The sequence below is a fragment of the Drosophila melanogaster genome, chromosome Y (genome assembly GCF_000001215.4).
Source record: "Drosophila melanogaster chromosome Y".
Classification (NCBI taxonomy): Eukaryota; Metazoa; Arthropoda; class Insecta; order Diptera; family Drosophilidae; genus Drosophila; species Drosophila melanogaster.
Window position 1 is genome coordinate 2,743,407 of NC_024512.1, and position 19,119 is coordinate 2,762,525.

The following is a 19,119-nucleotide window of genomic DNA, read 5'->3' on the forward strand; positions in this document are numbered from 1 at the left end:
TACTTGCACTTGCACGTTATTATGTTTCAATACGCTTTATCCAATTCCTTTCTATTTCACCACTCACTAATAAAATCCCCACAACCACTGCCGTCACATGTTCAATACCTCTTTAGAATTAGAACGATAAGCGTAGTGGGCATTGTTAATCCCTTGTCCGTTGACCGGCTGCGCCAGTTACAATCCCGCGGCCGAGGGAGGAAAGCTTCCAAAAAAACGACTGAGTAGTTTGAGGTGTGAAATGAGAATGATAATGAATTCTTTATTACAAATATGTATAATGTATGTATCTCCCAAATATCTTCGTCAGAGTTCGTATTGGCGATCTTCGTTGAACTTTCGCTCGGCTCTCAGTTGCAGTACTGGGTAGACCGAGAGAGGGGGTATGTTAACTCGCGTGCCAAGCAGAAACGCGCAACTACTAGAAATGTCGTTACATTTAAATGATCTGCGACACGGCCATCCTGACCTATCACACGTACTCGTGTGCTAGTAATCCCTTAATATCGATCATCGTTATTAATTCATTAAGTTATTCTTCATTCTTCATGACTTCAAAGCAAACCAATACAAATATTCAAAACATTTCACCTATTACATTCAAGCTATGAGATCCGGATTACCAACAACTCTCAAGCAATCAATCATAATTTTATATTCTTCACACATAAATCGTTTAAGGTCTGGATTTCCAATACCTTTTTCTACTAGCGCACAGTTTTTCAAACCGGCCAGTCCATCATTTGTTAGACTAGCTCGCAGCTTACAACTCGACGTTCCGGCCAACATACGTGGCACCCAGATGACGCAGTCTATAAGCCGGCCAGTTAACTCACACCACCAACCGTTACCAAATTTAAACTTAACTGCAACAAAATGGCGACTCTATCCTGACTCTAACACGACCTCGTGTTCCATTCAATAAAAAAAAAGACATTTTATTATTTTATTATTATTTATTCATTTTCCTTTCACAAACAAAAGATTCAATATTTCCATTTCAACTCCTATAAACTTATCAAGTTAATTTCACAAAACAATATCAAGCCTTCTTAACCAATATCTTTACATAATTCTTACTATAATGTAATTTTTAACAAAATCAATTATTCTTCTTCATTCATCATTACAAATTCAATGCCCCACACGCCATGATCAAAACAAACATCAGTTTGTTTTGCACTTGTGCTTGCATTATTTGTCTGGTCTTGTTACTGTGCCATTTTCTTTGACCAGCAGTAAATCTTTCGTCACCTTTATTGGTGTGCTTCACTTTCTTCAGTGGCTTCAACATTTTCATTTTTGCTCTCTTCACACACATTCAACTCCTCGGGCACTTACCCCTCTGGCATTTTTCTCAAATCTTCGTGTGCTTATTTATAATTTCTTTTATTGGCTAAGGACTTTAAAGTGTACCTGTCACCCTCCAGAACCTGTATTAGTTGAAAAGGCCACTTGAATTTTGGACTCATCTTGGTTGGATGCCTCTCTTCGCTTTTAAGTATCACAAAATCTCCTTTGTTCTTTGTTCTCGTTCTTTGTCATAAACTGCCGTGGCTAAAACATTCTTTTCTGCGTGTGCTCTTACATTTCACAGATCAACATCATTTTCTATGTCACCAGGTGGAAGTAATCCTAATGGGCGCGCTACCTTTCCCAATAACATTTCAAGAGGACTTGCCTTCGTCACACGGTTAGTTGTACAATTGATTGACAACTGCACCTCCCCTAACACGTCCTGCCAGGACTGCGTTCCAGTTTCAACCGCCGTTTACATATTTTTCAATGTGCTCATGGTTCGTTCAGCTTAACCATTAGCTCGACTAGGCCCTGTGGCAATCAAATGCAAGTTTATTTTCTGATCTGAACAGAATTGACAAGACTTTGCACCCGTAAAACACCTTCCCTGGTCAGCTATTACTCGGTTTGGTACTCCAAACAACGAAACGGCCGATTGAAAAGCTTTTATGCAAATCTCACTGTCTAATTTAAGGCTATGACTAAGATATACATACCTGGTAAAAGCGTCTACTTGAACAATAACATACTTCTTCTGATCACTCTTGCTATTTAATTTCCCTGTTATATCGATGTCGATAGTGTGCAAAGGAATATTGACTTTTGGGATTGGATTCAGTTCGAGTGGTATCTTGTCTCTGCAGGCTATAGTATATACTATAGCTTTGCTATAGTATTCTATTACCTGGGGCTTGTCGTTAATTTTGTGTAATAAAATTGCACCATAGCCACTGCAACTTGCATCCGTATGTAACTCAATTGGATATTTTGGGTCAAAAATAACAAGGAATGGTTTATCAGTAAGAGTAGAAATAACCTTTTTCCGTATCTGTTTATGTTCCGCTTTCCAAATAAATTTATTTTTGTCTGATGTTAAAAAATATAACGGTTTCATCAACTGTGAAAATCCTTTAATAAACTGTTTGAAATAAGTTGCTAATCCAATTAATTACCTAAGCGATGTGACTGACTTTGGAGGCGGAAGAGCAGTCAACGCAACAATTTTCTAAGGGTTTGGGCGAATTTCGCCAGCACTAACATTGTAGCCTAAATATTGAACCGATGTTTTCAAGAAGGATCACTTCGTAATATTGAAGTCAGAACATCTAGAACAATTTGTAATCTTTCTAGCGCCTCACACTGTGTTGATGGAGTTATCATGATGTCGTCCATATAGACGATAAGATAAGAATTTGCAAGGCAACGATCCCTTGTTTTATCATTTCTTTGATTTGTTTGTTGACTTTTTGGTCAACACTTTGGGTACTTATAGGATTTACTGTTTACGGGATCCTAATGCTGAGTCTGGATGACAATCAAAATTTCGTTCGTGTCTGAACTGAGCCAAGGTGATGTTTTTATCTTTAGAATTTTCTCAAAATTTACGCGTTTCAAATAATCGTGTTTTAGAAGGTGTGCCATCGTAGTAATTCATTTCTTTAATCTGACTCAATAATTGATTTAGGTCGGTTTCCGAAAGTTGTGGAACCGCCATGGTGTGTTTATATAAGTTTCTGGTTTTAAATTACGGAATTAAAAATTTTAATTAATTTTGTTTCCGACCACACTTGATTTTCTTTTAAATGGTTTTGCAGATGTTACTGACCACATGGAATTTTTCTTGAATATTACTTTCACGTAATATTTCTCAAAATATTTTTAGAATCACTGTTTTAATTCACCGATCCTGGATAGCTAGGTTTATAACGTATCCTTCAATGGATCAGAACCGTACTAAAAGGACTCTTTCAGGACTATCAGTGGGTGACTTATGTGGAGTTTGGGTTTATTCCACTCAACCTTGTCTTGAAGATCATATGACAATCTTATTTTTATCTGGTACCTGTTGGGTAGGGTAGTGAAGGGTGTGTTTGGGTGTACATGTTGTATGTGTATTAGTGTGTAGGCATGTGCTTAAGTCTTTTGGATATGTCACTCCCCCAATCGTATTATCGTATTATTTTTTCCTGGTTGAATATTTTCATCGTAGGTTGAATATCAGTATCGCAATTTGTTGGTTCTGTTCTTTTTCCACCTTGAGCCTATTAATTATGTCTATTCCGCTGTTGATTACGTCGATAATTATGTTAAGATCATGGGTTTTCACGGAATCTTCTGACATGTCATACATTTTTTCCTGTAGCTCATTCCTGTAGTATTCATATAATGTACCAAATAAGTATTTATATGCCTTCCTTACTACGTTCAAAAGACCTCTTTTGCTTCGCTGTATAATTCTTAATCCATTTATCTCCCGATTAAGTATATCGACTAAATATTGAATCTGTGGTACATTGGGATAGTCGTTAGCTTCAGTTACTAGATTTTCGAACATAAGCATTGTCTTTGTTATGTTCATACTCAAAATTTTCCTACCGCGGTTTTTTTCCTCAAATGTGTTCAATCCTTCCTGTCTTTTTAAATCTTGTACACCTATGTTCAATATTTTGTTCACTACCGATGATTCTCAGCTTTTCATTTACGGTCTTCTGAAATCTTTCTATATCAGATACATAATTTTTGCTGGTTGTAACAGAAATTTTTACGCCTTCGGATCTTAACCAGCTATGTACATAAAAGCTGAATCTATGTCTGCTTTAATTTCCTGTGGCTTTCCTATATCACTGAATATTTTAGTATGGCTCTTTTCACTTCTAGCCCATCTCTACTTTTTACTACAACTAATGAGGCAAATTTTAAACAAAAATATCAATACAAGATAGGAAGATCTGGTTTCCCGTGAGATAAAAAGCCCTTGTTTTAAATATTTCTGGAGTTGTTTCATTTGTCAATTTTGTGTCTCGATGTTCTGATTTTGCCAGATTACAGATTTCACATTCATTGATAATATTTTGAATTAGCTTTTGACTAGGAATGAACTTGCGATAGAACCCACATAATCCCAAAACTGATTTAAGCTTTTTAGGTGTCTTAGGTAACGGAAAATTTGTGATTGCATTCGTTTTTTTTTGTGTTTGGTTTAATGACATTTGTTGTGACAAAATGTCCTAGGAATTCAGTTTCTTTTTCATGAATTCACATTTGTCTAGCTGCAACTTTAAGTCTCTCAGTTTCTCAAAGACTTTCTTCAGAGATAAAATGTGTTCCTCCAATGAAGTGGAGTAAACAACATTATCGTCCAAATAGACTAAGCAATCTTTGTAGATCTAATCTTTCAAAAGATTATTCATACGTCTCTGAAAAGTAGCTGCAGCAATTTTTAGGCCAAAAGACGTACGTGTATATTCATAACGCCCACGCTTAGTAGAAAAAGCAGTTTTTGCAATAGAATTTTCATCCATCTGAATTTGGTGAAAACCTAGCTAGGTTTTCGTTGTAAAATATTGGCATCTACCCAATTTATCCAATATCTCATCCATTCGAGGAATGGAAAATATCTGATTCAATATTTGATTTAGGTGGGTTTCCGAAAGTTGTGGAACCGCCATGGTGCATTTATATAGGTTTCTGGATATACGGAGTTTATACTAAATTAAACCAAAATTTTAAATTACGGAATTAAAAATTTTAATTAATTTTATTTCCAACCACATGGGATTTTCTTTTGAATTGTTTTGCCTATGTTGCTGACCACACGGGATTTTTCTTAAATACTACTTCCACGTAGATTCTTTTGCGGATCTCAAAATATTTTTAGAATCATTGTTTTAATTCACCGATCCTGGATAGCTAGTTATATAACGTATGGGGAACGACGATTAGGAATGTTTAAATTAGGCAACGGATGTTTAGTCTATCAGTGGGTTACTTATGTGGAGTTTGGGTTTATTCCACTAAACCTTGTCTTGAAGATCATATGACAATCTTATTCTTATCTGGTACCTGTTGGGTACATCCGGAGTAGTGTAGGGTGTGTTTGGGTGTACATGTTGTATGTGTATTAGTGTGTAGGCATGTGCTTAAGTCTTTTGGATATGTCACTCCCCCAATCGTATTATCGTATTATTTTTTCCTGGTTGAATATTTTCATCGTAGGTTGAATATCAGTATCGCAATTTGTTGGTTCTGTTCTTTTTCCACCTTGAGCCTATTAATTATGTCTATTCCGCTGTTGATTACGTCGATAATTATGTTAAGATCATGGGTTTTCACGGAGTCTTCTGACATGTCATACATTTTTTCCTGTAGCTCATTCCTGTAGTATTCATATAATGTACCAAATAAGTATTTATATGCCTTCCTTACTACGTTCAAAAGACCTCTTTTGCTTCGCTGTATAATTCTTAATACATTTATCTCCCGATTAAGTATATCGACTAAATATTGAATCTGTGGTACATTGGGATAGTCGTTAGCTTCAGTTACTAGATTTTCGAACATAAGCATTGTCTTTGTTATGTTCATACTCAAAATTTTCCTACCGCGGTTTTTTTCCTCAAATGTGTTCAATCCTTCCTGTCTTTTTAAATCTTGTACACCTATGTTCAATATTTTGTTCACTACCGATGATTCTCAGCTTTTCATTTACGGTCTTCTGAAATCTTTCTATATCAGATACATAATTTTTGCTGGTTGTAACAGAAATTTTTACGCCTTCGGATCTTAACCAGCTATGTACATAAAAGCTGAATCTATGTCTGCTTTAATTTCCTGTGGCTTTCCTATATCACTGAATATTTTAGTATGGCTCTTTTCACTTCTAGCCCATCTCTACTTTTTACTACAACTAATGAGGCAAATTTTAAACAAAAATATCAATACAAGATAGGAAGATCTGGTTTCCCGTGAGATAAAAAGCCCTTGTTTTAAATATTTCTGGAGTTGTTTCATTTGTCAATTTTGTGTCTCGATGTTCTGATTTTGCCAGATTACAGATTTCACATTCATTGATAATATTTTGAATTAGCTTTTGACTAGGAATAAACTTGCGATAGAACCCACATAATCCCAAAACTGATTTAAGCTTTTTAGGTGTCTTAGGTAACGGAAAATTTGTGATTGCATTAGTTTTTTTTTGTGTTTGGTTTAATGACATTTGTTGTGACAAAATGTCCTAGGAATTCAGTTTCTTTTTCATGAATTCACATTTGTCTAGCTGCAACTTTAAGTCTCTCAGTTTCTCAAAGACTTTCTTCAGAGATAAAATATGTTCCTCCAATGAAGTGGAGTAAACAACATTATCGTCCAAATAGACTAAGCAATCTTTGTAGATCTAATCTTTCAAAAGATTATTCATACGTCTCTGAAAAGTAGCTGCAGCAATTTTTAGGCCAAAAGACGTACGTGTATATTCATAACGCCCACGCTTAGTAGAAAAAGCAGTTTTTGCAATAGAATTTTCATCCATCTGAATTTGGTGAAAACCTAGCTAGGTTTTCGTTGTAAAATATTGGCATCTACCCAATTTATCCAATATCTCATCCATTCGAGGAATGGAAAATATCTGATTCAATATTTGATTTGGGTGGGTTTCCGAAAGTTGTGGAACCGCCATGGTGCATTTATATAAGTTTCTGGATATACGGAGTTTATACTAAATTAAACCAAATTTTAAATTACGGAATTAAAAATTTTAATTAATTTTATTTCCAACCACACGGGATTTTCTTTTAAATTGTTTTGCCTATGTTACTGACCACACGGGATTTTTCTTGAATACTACTTCCACGTAGATTCTTTTGCGGATCTCAAAATATTTTTAGAATCATTGTTTTAATTCACCGATCCTGGATAGCTAGTTATATAACGTATGGGGAACGACGATTAGGAATGTTTAAATTAGGCAACGGATGTTTAGTCTATCAGTGGGTTACTTATGTGGAGTTTGGGTTTATTCCACTAAACCTTGTCTTGAAGATCATATGACAATCTTATTCTTATCTGGTACCTGTTGGGTACATCCGGAGTAGTGTAGGGTGTGTTTGGGTGTACATGTTGTATGTGTATTAGTGTGTAGGCATGTGCTTAAGTCTTAGCGACTTATGGATATGTCACTCCCCCAATCGTATTATCGTATTATTGTTCCCTGGTTAAATATTTTCATTGACATTAGTTTTTTGTTTACAATATGTAAACAACATACAATAATTTTCTTAGGTATATTTTTATGCTTATATGCTAAATAAAGAGTCAAACTTATTATCATGACAAAAGTTGGATGTTTATCAATACTCTTGTTGGTAAAAAATGTATTGGTTCTGAACGAGTAACATTGTTTGTGATATAAATCGTTTTTGTAAAATATGCCAGATTATTAGAAATTAGGAGGCCGCCAAGCCAGTAGGTATCACAAGGGGATGAACGCGCCACCAACGGTGGTACGTAATTGTGATACTCTGCTGGAAGTGCAACTACACTCTCCGCGCGAGGGCGGCTGGAAATAGGCGCTTAGATAGGTCATGTCTCTGCTAAGAGTGCTGGCTAGTCGTAAGTGGGCTGGTGAGGTGACTGCGGGAAATGTCGCAAGACAATTTGAGGACCGTCTCCTTGACGGAGAACGGCCTACTTAGGTGGTAACACCAAAAAATGCCTCTAAATGCCAACGGCACAAGCACGCCCAGTTGCGGGAGGGAAGAATCGGGCAGCCACGAAGAGTCACTCCAATGTGGTCCAAGCCGGCCAAGCGGGACGGGCTAATTCTGGTGCCCGGGATGACCCTAACCGTAAGGGGTTGAGCGGGGCCAGAACGAAGTGGTATCTTCATTACCTTCAGCAGGACAAGTCACCCGCAGAAGCTTTGTCTCTGGCCAAGACACCGGAGCCGCTAAAGCAAAGGCCTCCTATCGATGGCCCAAGTACCTCAAGGGCTGCAAAGGCAACTGAGGTACGCAAGCCATCATATGCGGTCGTAACTGGGGCTATTAAAGTTGCGGTCGTACCAGAGGGGTACCCCAAAGTCGTCCTCAGCAGGATCTGGCGCATGATGAGGATCTTGATGCGACCATCATCGAGATGGGGGCTCAGACCCCGATATACTCTCAGGAGCTAGGCATGGAAATAGACCTGCTGAGTAAGGAAGAAGTGATACCGGCGGATGGTGATATGGGTATCTCTAGATCAGCAACGCCGACGATGGAGAAGATCATTTAATGGTCGGGAGTACAGGGATAGCTCAGGTGAACATCCATCGCGCCAAGGCGGCCTCGGCTATGCTGGCAAGGATGTTCACCAAACACCATCTTGGGCTAGCCCTGGTACCGGGACCATGGTGTAACCTGGACTGTACGTGAAGAACGTAATTTGGGATCAACGGGCTTCTAGCCCTAGAGCCTGCATCCTGGCATGTAGAAGTATTAATTATTATATACTTACAGAATTACTCACGCGGGACTGTGTACCGATCGTGGTAGAAGATGTGGGAGCAGCCAATAAGACTGTGGTGGCATCGGCATACTTTGCCGGTGACGGGCCGTGCCCACCGCCCGAAATCACTGCACTGGCTGAATACTGCAAGATACACACTCACCCATCATCATTGGATGTGATGCAAATGCACATCACGTGATATGGGGCAGCAGCGACGTGAACCAAAGAGGTGAGTCACTCTTAGAATTTATCTTGAATAACAATCTAGAAATCCTAAATGTCGGCAATGTTCCGACATTTGTTACTAGGGTAAGATCTGAGGTTCTGGACATTACACTTTCCAGCAGATCAGGGGCTTCGCATATAAGCGACTTACACGTATCTCCTGAGGAGTCAATGTCAGATCACAGAATTATCCGTTTTAACATAGGGCTAAATCTAAAAAGTAGAACGAACTGGGAAGGGTTCAATGCCTCCTTACTGCGAGATCCAGTTACTAGGGTAACCGGGAAAATCCGTACCACTCTAGAACTGGAGGCCGTGTCTTACTAACGCGTTTAGGGAAAACTTTGCCCGACCATAGAGGGATAAAGGTGCTCCATGGTAGAACGAACAATTGGAGAAGTTGCGGAAAGCGACCAGGCGTCTCTTTAAAAAAGAAAAAGAGAACGGAACTGGTATGCCTACCGGAATAAACTGACCAAGTATAACCATTAGATTAGAAAAGCCAAACGAAGGAATTACAGAACCTTCTGTGAGGCATAGTAAACCCATGTGAAGGCGCTAGACTTCACAGAACAATCAAATCAGGCACTACGAAAGGGGGATAACTCCTATACTATAGAAGGTAAGGAAAAACTTGAAAAGGAAAAAGCACGCTTCAAACGGATGGGAATACCCCAGTAACGGCACAAAGTAGACCGTGTGACCATTGAATATTTTAGTATGGCTCCTTTCACTTCTAGCCAATCTATACTTTTTACTACAACTAGTGAGGCAAATTTTAAACAAAAATATCAATACAAGATAGGAAGATCTGGTTTCCCGTGAGATAAAAAGCCCTTGTTTTAAATATTTCTGGAGTTGTTTCATTTGTCAATTTTGTGTCTCGATGTTCTGATTTTGCCAGATTACAGATTTCACATTCATTGATAATATTTTGAATTAGCTTTTGACTAGGAATGAACTTGCGATAGAACCCACATAATCCCAAAACTGATTTAAGCTTTTTAGGTGTCTTAGGTAACGGAAAATTTGTGATTGCATTCGTTTTTTTTTGTGTTTGGTTTAATGACATTTGTTGTGACAAAATGTCCTAGGAATTCAGTTTCTTTTTTATGAATTCACATTTGTCTAGCTGCAACTTTAAGTCTCTCAGTTTCTCAAAGACTTTCTTCAGAGATAAAATATGTTCCTCCAATGAAGTGGAGTAAACAACATTATCGTCCAAATAGACTAAGCAATCTTTGTAGATCTAATCTTTCAAAAGATTATTCATACGTCTCTGAAAAGTAGCTGCAGCAATTTTTAGGCCAAAAGACGTACGTGTATATTCATAACGCCCACGCTTAGTAGAAAAAGCAGTTTTTGCAATAGAATTTTCATCCATCTGAATTTGGTGAAAACCTAGCTAGGTTTTCGTTGTAAAATATTGGCATCTACCCAATTTATCCAATATCTCATCCATTCGAGGAATGGAAAATATCTGATTCAATATTTGATTTAGGTGGGTTTCCGAAAGTTGTGGAACCGCCATGGTGCATTTATATAGGTTTCTGGATATACGGAGTTTATACTAAATTAAACCAAAATTTTAAATTACGGAATTAAAAATTTTAATTAATTTTATTTCCAACCACACGGGATTTTCTTTTAAATTGTTTTGTCTATGTTGCTGACCACACGGGATTTTTCTTAAATACTACTTCCACGTAGATTCTTTTGCGGATCTCAAAATATTTTTAGAATCATTGTTTTAATTCACCGATCCTGGATAGCTAGTTATATAACGTATGGGGAACGACGATTAGGAATGTTTAAATTAGGCAACGGATGTTTAGTCTATCAGTGGGTTACTTATGTGGAGTTTGGGTTTATTCCACTAAACCTTGTCTTGAAGATCATATGACAATCTTATTCTTATCTGGTACCTGTTGGGTACATCCGGAGTAGTGTAGGGTGTGTTTGGGTGTACATGTTGTATGTGCATTAGTGTGTAGGCATGTGCTTAAGTCTTTTGGATATGTCACTCCCCCAATCGTATTATCGTATTATTTTTTCCTGGTTGAATATTTTCATCGTAGGTTGAATATCAGTATCGCAATTTGTTGGTTCTGTTCTTTTTCCACCTTGAGCCTATTAATTATGTCTATTCCGCTGTTGATTACGTCGATAATTATATTAAGATCATGGGTTTTCACGGAGTCTTCTGACATGTCATAAATTTTTTCCTGTAGCTCATTCCTGTCGTCTTCATCTAATGTACCAAATAAGTGTTTATATGTCTTCCTTACTACGTTCAAAAGACCTCTTTTGCTTCGCTGAATAATTCTTAATCCATTTTATTTCATTCTATTTATTTGAATCTGTGGTACATTGGGGTAGTCGTTAGCTTCAGTTACTAGTCTTATCAAAAACATTCAATGACTCATGTATTATATACCTCCCCTTTGTTAATAACAGTTGTTGTTTAAACTGATTTAACGGTTTTCGGGTCTCTTGTATTACATTTTCAAAATAACTTTCGGCAGAATGCTGTGTATTTTGATCTGAGCTTCATTGTTGAAAATCGCTGTTAGTGATATTATTTATTTTTATTCGAGATAATGCGAATAAATAGCCGGTGAGGCCTATTGTTCCGGGTTTATATATTATTTTCGCGGTGAAACTTTCTATGAAAGAGTAGAATCTTTTCATTTCTACGTTCGGGTTTTTATCTGAGATTGTGAAAGATAAAGATTGGTGGTCTGTTTTTATTTCGGTACCAACTACACCATATAAGTAATTCCTGAGATTTTTAAGAGCCCAAACTATTGCCAACAATTCTTTTTTATTTGTGGCATAAAGTTGTTCGGTTTTATTTAAAGTTTTGGATATGAAAGTAATTGGTTTATTATCCTGTGATAAAACTGCTCCGATAGCTACATCTGATGCGTCTTTCGTTAAAGTGAATTATTTGTTATAACCTGGTAGAACTAATTCCACTTGTGCTATTAAATTATCTTTAAGTTCGTTAAATTCTTTAACAGCTGGGTCTTCTAAATGTATTGTAATTTTTGTAGACATTCTCCTAGAAATTTTTCCATTATCTTCTCCTAAGTATTTGGTTAGAGGTTTGGCAATGTTTGCATAATTTCGGACAAATTTACGGTAATAGCCGGTGAGGCCTAGAAAACTTCGAAGCTCTCTAATGTTTTGTGGAATCGGATACTTCATAATTGTGGAAATTTTCTCAGGATCTGTTTTAATTACATTGTGAGAAACAATATAACCAAGAAATGCTGTCTCTAATTTAAAGAATTTAGATTTTTCTAGAGAGATTTTCATATGTCCTTTTTGTAAAATATTAAATATTTGAATTAAGTCAATGGAATGTGGTTCAATTGTATTTGAAAAGATTATTATATCATCCATATAAACATGACAAGTTTTTCCGACTTGTTCTCTCAATATGTCATCCATTGCTCTTTGAAATATTATAGGGGCGTTTGTTAGCCCAAATGGCATACGTAAGAATTCGAATTTTCCGTTATTTATAGAGAAAGCAATTTTTTCAATATATGAATTTTTCATTAAAATTTGGTGGAATCCTAATTCTAGATCAATTGTTGAGAAATATTTTGACTTCCCAAAGTTAGATAATATTACAGACGGATCTTGCATCAGGTATCTGTCAGGTATTGTGCTTTCGTTTAATTTATATTTCGTATTATTTATAGTCAATAACTAGTCGATGTTTTGGAGACTGGTGAATTGTAAGGGCTTCTACTTGGTCTTATAATTTGTTCTTTTAGCATTCTATCGATTTCATTATTAACGAAATCTGAGACCGACATAGCATAAGGATATTGTTTGCTATAAATTGTCCTCTCATTGTCAGTGATATTGATAATTTAATAGCACAAGTGGAATTAGTTCTACCAGGTTATAACAAAAAATTCACTTTAACGACAGACGCATCAGATGTAGCTATCGGAGCAGTTTTATCACAGGATAATAAACCAATTACTTTCATATCCAAAACTTAAAAAAAAACGGAACAACTTTATGCCACAAATAAAAAAGAATTTTTGGCAATAGTTTGGGCTCTTAAAAATCTCAGGAATTACTTATATGGTGTAATTGGTACCGAAATAAAAACAGACCACCAATCTTTATCTTTCACAATCTCAGATAAAAACCCGAACGTAGAAATGAAAAGATTATACTCTTTCATAGAAAGTTTCACCTCGAAAATAATATACAAACCCGGAACAATAGGCCTCACCGGCTATTTATTCGCATTATCTCGAATAAAAATAAATAATATCACTAACAGCGATTTTGAACAATCAAGCTCAGATCAAAATACACAGCATTCTGCCGAAAGTTATTTTAAAAATGTAATACAAGAGACCCGAAAACCGTTAAATCAGTTTCAACAACAACTGTTATTAACAAAGGGGAGGTATATAATACATGAGTCATTGAATGTTTTTGATAAGACACGACATATATGACGACATATGAATATGACACGCCAGAAAACTTAATAGAAATACTAAGGGACTATCTAAAACCGGACATAACGGTAGGAATTCATTTAGAAGATCTTTATCATATTCAATTACCATTAACAAATAACTTTACCGACAAATTTCTTTATACTAAAATATTTCTAGAAGACGTGGAAAATAATGAAGATAAAGCTATTATAATAGCTAGATACAAAATTGAAGGAAGACCCCAATAAAAAATAATCAAGACGACCCAATTGAAGGAAGACTCCAAAATAATTAAGACAAACCTATTCAAGGAAGAAGATAATCAGGACAACTACACTGAAGAAAGAACACCCACGGAAAGTATCGTGAGCAGATAAAAAAATCACTAAGTCTTTAAATAAAATCTAAAAAGTTATGATCAAGATACAGAGAGTACCATAAGCTTTAAAATTAAACATTAAAATTTAAATTTTAAAACAATCTGGAATGTTTGATAAATAGCTTTGAAAATTTAAATTTAACAATGGCAACCGCAGGTTCAGTACCAACCCTTTCTGCGGGCAGGATATCCAGCGCCAGTAATCTGACAATGGAATTAATAAATAGAATAATAAATGTACAGTTGAGTGAAGTGACCAGAAAAATTGGAGGCATAGAAGGGCCATAAAATGCGAAACTACAGTAGAGGTAATTAAATCCTTACCTAATTTCACAGGTGAAATAACACAATATGTAGGCTGGAGAGAAGCTGCAGAAACCGCAATGAGTCTATATGAAATTGAAAGTGAACAATATTTTATCGCCTTAACAATTCTACGTAATAAAATCATGTGATCTATTAGTTAGATTCAATCTGTTTAGAATGATTGGAGCTAAATTAGATATCGAGAAAGGAAAGGAAAGGATGGAGTATAAGGGAAATAAAGAGAAAATTTAATATTCTGACGAGAAAAAAGAACGATTTATGTTTAATTGAGGAAGAAAATATTCTTCCATTGAAAGAATATTGTAAGCATATGGCAACCTTGCCTGTCAAGTACGGTGATAACCCGGGAGAACAGGCCACGCTAATGTGTGTTCGCTCAGTCTTCGTCGAAGAGCAAGCCGTCGCGCAGTGATCATATTTAATTCAGTTAATATTTCATGTATCTAATTTCATTTAAAAAACTTATATTTGCTCAATTTCATTGCCTCACCACTCCTAAAGCCATTCCTCCTTACAGTTCAGAAGTGGGATGATCATGAGCAAAGACAGACAGTAGCGAACGCGTTGGCAAATATAATAACGGAATAACGGAACTTAGTTACGATTGAAACATATGTATGTAGATGCAAAGCGTTGTACCTATCAGTGTGTTGATACGAATATATGTGTATTTGTCTGCAAGCGGTGTGAATATACAAGCGGTATTTCATACAAACGGTATAGGCATACAAACGGCGGGCATATAGACAACGTAACGCAACGCAAGAACGAACGAATCGCACCGTAACCGTGCAGAAACAATCACGCAAACGCAACGCTAACTTAAGCGTGCGAAATATATTTCCGCAACGAAACGTAAACACGTACGCCAATTCGGTATATATAAATACAATTACGCGATGTTAAATAAGACATAAAACAAAATGAAAATTACAGAACTAAAAGTCGATCGGTTAAAGTTCCTGTTGCGGGAACGAGAGTTGCCCACAACTGGATCGCGAGATCCATTAGTTCAACGTTTGATGACCCACGAAAAGTCAGACGAAATCGAGTTTTGTGTTTCTTTCGCGAATGAAGATACTGACGAAATGCTGGTGGTAGCACAACTTCAGGCCGAGATGAGCCAACTTCGTGAGATGGTGGCAAATTTTATTAGTTCGCAAATTGCTGCGACAAATGCAACGCAAGGTGCACAGGCGGCTGCAGCCAACGTAGTACCTGTACCACCGAGTCCAACAGCTGAAATCGTACACACTAGCACGATTACACGACATGCATCGGCCAAGGAAATCGCTAATACCCTGCCAGAGTATGATCCAAAGGACGAGAATGATATCTCTGTGGATCAATTTATTGATCGCATTAATCGAGTGATAGATGCCTATCATTGGGACGAAAAACTTCTCTTGCTTGCCAATTATACTCGACTAAAGGGCGCTGCCCGAATGTGGCTAGATGCGTCTCCAGTTTTACACACCACTTGGAGCGAATTTTCGAATGCTATTAGAGATGAGTTCGGTTCGACACCCGACAAAGCCGAGATTCACTACATAATGTCAAATGTTCGCCGACAGAAGGAAACTATCAAGGAGTACTGCTTTCGCATGTCAGCCCTTGGAAATCGTTACAATTTAAGCGAGTCTGCTATTATTCGATATGCCCGAACTGGGTTAAAGCACCGAGAGCTACAACAGAGCATTGTGACCACAAAATTTGCAACGATGAAACAGATGCGTGACGTCATTGACGAGTATTTTATCAACCGAGGTAGGCTTCAACTGATAAAATACGATCCAGTATCGAAGAACGATGAACCGGAATATAAACAACACGAGTCTGCAACAACAAGCAATAAATTAAAATGCTTTAATTGCGGCGAACCAGGTCATTTTTCGAACAAATGCCCACAACCACCGAAACAACACCGATGTACTACGTGTAATAAAGTACACCCCAACAACGGTAACTGCGTTAAACCCGAAGCGAGTACACGACGCCTTGAGGCAACGAATCAAGATAAGTGTTTCTACAAAACCATCATCGTCCAATCCAAACCATATACTGCGTTTATTAACACAGGTAGCCAAGCTAGCATGGTTCGTGAGATTGTAGCACAACAACTAGACGCCAAACGATGCAAGTCTGCAATGCAAATTCATGGTATTTGTGGTGGAGTACGCATTCTAAACGAAGCAATCATCATCGAACTGATCATTGATAATACTGTCACCGAAGCACTGATGTATATAGCCGAAGACAAAATCGTACAGCAAGATTTTCTTATCGGCCAGGATATCCTTGTTAACCCAAACCTTACGCTGAAGTTTGAGAACGGAATGATGACTTTTGAGAGCAAACGAGCAACACAGCAAGTATCTCACTTCAAGAAAATTACTAATCTTCTTTCTAATATCGATAGTACTGACGATAAGACACGCATGCAGAACCTACTAGAAGATTATGCCGATTTTTTTTCCTCTGGCCTTAAAGGAATTGGAAAAACTAATATGGTCGAAGCTGAAATTGAAGTAGAAATCAATATCTGAGTATTCGAGCGATCGACTGTTTGTTGACTACCGACGTCTGAACAAGTTGATCAAGTTTATCACATTTACAAGAAGCGAAACGATTCAAATTCTTTTCTACGTTGGATTTGAATAGCGGATATTATGAGATCGTAGTATCACCTGAGAGTCGCAAATTTACCGCATTCATTACAACCGACGGATTGTATGAATTCAAACGTATGCCATTTGGGTTAAAGAACTCACCGGCGGCTTATAAACGATTGATGGCTGAGATACAAAAACGTGTCCGAACGGGAGATATGCCGCATTATATGGACGACATATTAATTGGCAGCCATTCGTTTACCGAGATACTGCAAGTGCTACGAGAATGTGGCCTCACCCTGAACGTTGACAAGTGCGAATTGTACAAGCAGACAATTTCATTCTTGGGGCACCAGCTGCATGCAACCGGGATACGTCCAGGTGAAGTCAAAACCAATGCCATTGCATAGCTTCCACGTCTAAAGAACGTTTCGGATGTACGAAAAATTTATCCCAGGATACGCCATTATTTCCGAGGCCTTACGCAAGCTACTACGCAAAGACCAGCCGTTTAAATGGGAACCACAGCAAGATGACGCATTCAATGAACTTAAACAACTCCTTATTTCGAAGCCTGTTCTTATTAGCTACGACGTCAGCCCAGAACACGAAATACATACTGATGCTAGTTCTGTTTGTTTAGCCGGAGTTCTATTGCAAAGGAACATGATCAGTTAAAGCCAGTAGCCTATTATAGCCGATCGACGACATACAGCGAAATGAAGTTTCACATCTACGAGCTAGAAGCTTTGGCTGTTGTCGAGTCACTGGAACGTTTCAAGTATTATGTCTATGGGAAACGAATTCGAGTCATCACTGATTGTAATGCGTTAAGAACGACGATGGAGAAACGAGAGCTGATACCCCGAATTGCCAGATGGTGGCTACGCATCCAAGAATTCGATATTGAGATACTGCATCGCTCAGTTACGTGTATGGAACACGTCGATGCCTTAAGCCGATCACCATATGAAGATTCGCGTGAAATGGAAGAAGCTGACCTAAAGACATTCAAAACCGTCATTGATGAAGCCGATTGGTTGTTTGCTGTACAATTGCAGGACGAGAAAATAAAACGAATTGCTAGCGAAATGATTGCTAAGAAGATCACTGAGAACGATGAGTATGTCCTTGAACTTGGTCGCTTATATCGCAAACATAACAACAAGCACCTTTGGGTTGTACCAAAGCAGTTACGCTATCGCATTCTTGTAGAATGTCACCGACAAAACAATCAGCCGAATTATAAATCAATTCTGGTTCCCCTGTATGCGAAATTATGTTAAAGGATACATTAATTCATGCGTAGGTTGTTCCCTGTATAAGCAACGAGGAGGTCGCCAAGAGGGTCAATACCATTACGATAACATCAAGCCAGTACCGTTCGCTACGGTACACATCTATCATCTAGGACCTTTTCCGAGAAGTTACAAGCGTAATGAGCATATCCTGGTAATCGTTGATGCATGTACTTAATGCTGTTCGCACCCCGCGAGCGAATGGACATGCCAAACGCACTAACCGCATAATCCTATCAATGCTATTGCCTACTGTTGAGAATGAAAAGCGCTGGGATGAGAAACTATGCCAAATCCAGTGGAGCATTAACACGATGACCAACAAGACTACTAATCGTTCTCCATTTCAGCTATTATATTGTTAAGAGCCACGACACTCGTTGAAGAACTCCGTAGTACGAGCGTTGCAATGTACTGATGACCAAGTGCTGACTACCGAAGAGTTGCAACAGCTTCGTACCGATACTGCAACACGAATTGACGAACATCGAGCAGAAGCAAAGAAACGTTACGATGCCAAACACGCCAAGCCGACGGTTTACAGCGAAGGAGACTTAGTTTTGGCCGAAAACGAACAAGGTAGTACAGGCACTTCACGTAAAATCGAGCCTCGTTATAAAGGCCCGTTAATCATCGCAAAGAAACTACCACATGATCGATACTTGGTCGAAGATTTGCCGAATGCCCAACGAACTCAGCGACACTATAAATCCGTGTATGTGTCCGATAAACTCAAGCCGTGGTGCCAGATACCATTAGATGACACCGATGATAAGGACAACCCAGCAGATAAATATCTTAATGATTCGTGCGAGGTCGCTACGATACGTCAGGACTGTAAGCATATGGCAACCTTGCCTGTCAAGTACGGTGGTAACCCGGGAGAACAGATGGCCCCGTTAATGTGTGTTCGCTCGGTCGTCGTCGAAGAGCAAGCCGTCGCGCAGTGATCACATTTAATTCAGTTAATATTTCCTGTATCTAATTTCATTTAATAAACTTATATTTGCTTTGCC